Source organism: Nannospalax galili, unplaced genomic scaffold (assembly GCF_000622305.1).
Source record: "Nannospalax galili isolate Female #2095 unplaced genomic scaffold, S.galili_v1.0 scaffold417, whole genome shotgun sequence".
Classification (NCBI taxonomy): domain Eukaryota; kingdom Metazoa; phylum Chordata; class Mammalia; order Rodentia; family Spalacidae; genus Nannospalax; species Nannospalax galili.
In genome coordinates this window covers 959,072-962,533 of record NW_008340785.1, presented here as the reverse complement: position 1 = coordinate 962,533, position 3,462 = coordinate 959,072, and the positions used below count along the sequence as shown (strand labels likewise).

Below are 3,462 nucleotides of genomic sequence, written 5' to 3'. Positions count from 1 at the left end.
AGTAAAGTTTGTTTCTTTTTTCTTAATCTGGAAATATTTTTTTCTTATGAGTGCCTTTATATTTTGTGACATGCCTTTCCTAGAGAATGTCTGAGCATAATATTTGCTTGGAGACTGTTCACTGGATATGCATGCTGTTGCGGTTTACATAGCCTGTTTGATTTGTACATGGAGTTACATTAAAGAACGTCAGTGCTTGTGAGCAAGCATTCTTCATTTATCATCACCATGTGTCTTAAAATGTCTTAATCTCTTTACCTTGTATAAAACTGATCCCCAAAAAATATCCCAGGAAAAAAGTTGAAAACATTTTCTAAGCATTCTCTTGGCAGAAATTGAAGCAGGAAGCTTGGTACAATAAACTAGTTCTATGCAGTAGTTTTGTATTTTCTCATTAGCTATATGGGATTTAGGGTATTTCTGTTTGTGAGTATAGACTTTCCATCCCCTCCTGGATACTGATAATTTTCCATTTTCCCTCTGTTCTTTATATTTTGACTTTCTTTCTGATAATCTATTCCCAACCAGAAGAAAAGAAAAAGAAATCCTGTATTCTTTGTATTTGGATTCTTACATGTATACAAAAAGAGTCAGCTACAGACAGCTTAAATGGAAGAGAAGTGTTATTAAGATAAATACAATAAGACTTCAAAGGAAGATATGCAGTTAATATTCAAGAATGAACTGGGGTTTTTCCTTGAATTTTTTTGGCATTAATATGGCAACATTTCAGTTACACTTGAATAAATACCTGTCTCTTAACTTTAGTTTTTAGGAATGGCCCACACTTGGAGGACACCCATTTCTTCAGATGTCTTCTGAAACTATGCTGTTGAGCCAGGCCTCAGCCGTAATTTTATTTAAAACCATTTCTCCAGCATTAATTTTGGAGAATTACAGCCTTGAATCTACCCTCCTCTTATCAATCTTGCCCTTTCATCCCTAGACCTAAAACATCTCATACACACAATGTCAAGCATTCTTCTCAATCTTCATTGTTTTCAGTGGAGATGCACTGCCTTTCAGTGCTTTGACTTGTTAATTTTCAAGCATATGCACATCCATTCACTACCTTGGGTGGAGCAGCAAATTGAGGTTCTAAGGGATCAGATCAAAAGAACTCATGGCTCAGTGAGTTTGTAGTAGCTTTTTGGTTGCAAGGTTAATTAAACGTCGCTGGTCCAGATTCTGTCCATTTTATAAAAACCATTACTACAAATATTCATTTGTGCTCCCAGGCTGGCGATGGTGATGCTCCCACCTTCTTCAGCTTGCCAAGGCCACCCTGCCACATGTCTTCCAGAGCCCTGGACCTGACCACATGCTGACTCATGCTGATGCTGGGGGTGGTCTCCATGGTCCATGCCGAGGAAGAACTATGAAGCAAATCCAAGATCTACCACGAAGCAAATCCAAGACCTGAGCCAATGAGTTTTGTTGAGCTGGCTGGGAATGTGCATCAAAGAGATGGGGGAGCCCACCTGCCTCTGCATTGAGCAATGCAAACCTCACAAGAAGCCTGTGTGTGGCAGTAATGGCAAAACCTACCTTAACCACTGTGAACTGCATCAAGATGCCTCCCTCACTGGATCAAAGATCCAAGTTGATTATGATGGACACTGCAAAGAGAAGAAATCTGTGAGTTAATCTGCCAGCCCAATTGTTGGCTATTAAGCCAACCATGATGAGCTCCAACTATGTATGCATCACCCAATGACTAGAAGCTGAGGTCATTTCAGATGGCTGGTTCTCCAAAGACAGCAACTACAGTAAGATCCTAGACAAGTACTTTAAGAACTTTGACAATGGTGACTCTGGCCTGGACTCTAGTGAGTTCCTGAAATTTGTGGAGCAGAATGACCTGCCTTCAACATCACCACCTATGCCAACTAGCAGAACAAGATGCTCAGAGGACATTGTGTAGATGCTCTCACTGAACTGTCTGATGAGAATGCAGACTGGAAACTCAGCTTCCAAGACTTCCTCAAGCACCTCAAACCATCTTTCAACCCTCCTGATAAGAACCATGCCCTGGAGGATGAAACATATGCAGATGTAGCTGAGACTGAGGTGGACTATAAATGCTGTAGAGTCTGTGCCTGTGGAAACAAGGTCTGCACAACCATGACCTGTGACAAAGAAGGCCCAGAGCCACTCAGAGGAAGAGATGACCAGATATGTCCAGGAGCTCCAAAAGCACCAGGAAACCACTGGGGGAAAAAAAAAACAAAACAAGAGAGTGAACACAAAAGAGATTTAATAAGAGGCACACAGCACTGTGTATGGAACAGTGCTGAGTCCAGTATATACAAGTGTCTGCTGCAATCACTGTCACCAATATTTGCTTGTTTAACAATGAATCTTATTTTGTTTTTGCAATAAAGGAAATGGGGGTGGCAAGCTAGCGAGGGAAGGGTTATGGCATTCATTTCTAAGAGTGCTTTAGGAGAAAATAAAGGATGCCCTGAAGCTGGAAGCAAGAAAGGAAATTGCATCAGGCTGGCAGAGGAACAGACCCAGGTCTGAACAAAGCCTTTATGAAGTCATGGCAGCTGTGAGGAGGCTGCAGGGAGAGCACGTAATGCCAGGGAAGACTGACCAATTGTGCTGCAGGAGGGGTGGGGAAGCTCAGTGGAGAGGAACCACACTGCTTTAACATTACTGTCACCACTGTAGCATGACAGACTTGCAGCATCTCTGCATGGTTCTATCTGTCACCTCTCAATACACAGCCATCCAGCTAGCTACCATTGTCCCTCAGACTCAGGTGGAGTTTATGGGAAGACACACTTAAATGATGCAGATACTTATGTACTTCAAGCTCTGTGGAGATCTAACCAACACTTTAAAATATGTTTCTACCAAAGGTGCTATTTCTGTATAAAAGACACTGGAATTTACTATGTAGACTAGGCTGGCCTCACTCCAACTCAGATCCTCCTGTCCCTATCTCCCAAGTCCTAGGATTAAAGGCATGCACAACCAAGCCTGGCTTCTTTTTTTTTTTTTTTTTTTTTTTTTTTTTTTTTTTTTTTTTTTGGCAAGTTGACTTCATTCTTCGATTTTTATCTTTTAATTTTTTTGGGGGGGATTTCATTTTCTTGACTAGATATTAAGCTTTTATAATTATTTCTCAGTAGTCCTTACCATTTCAGAGGTAAAAGGTGATTGGGGGTTCTTCCTGGTACATGGAACTCCAGAACCCAGATGTCCCCTTACCCTGCCATATACTAGACTAGATGCAGCATAAAGCTGCATTGCCCCACTCCTGGCTTTCCAGAAAATCATCTGTGTGCCAACAGGGACAGCAGGTACTTCACACAGAAGCCCAGGAATGAAGCATTACAGAAAGCTCTTGATCCAAAAAGTTAATTTGTTTTGTTTCTTTTGAGAAGCTCAGGTAAATTTCAAAGGATGGAGGTTTAGGCTTTCCCAGCCTAACAAACATTGTGTGATCTACAG

At 41.3% G+C, this 3,462-nt stretch overlaps 1 pseudogene; it reads left to right on the top strand.

Moving 5' to 3' along the window:
* The first annotated feature begins 1,321 nt into the window (after window positions 1–1,321).
* On the top strand, window positions 1,322–2,260 carry LOC103736310 (annotated as a pseudogene).
* Window positions 2,261–3,462: the final 1,202 nt, after the last annotated feature.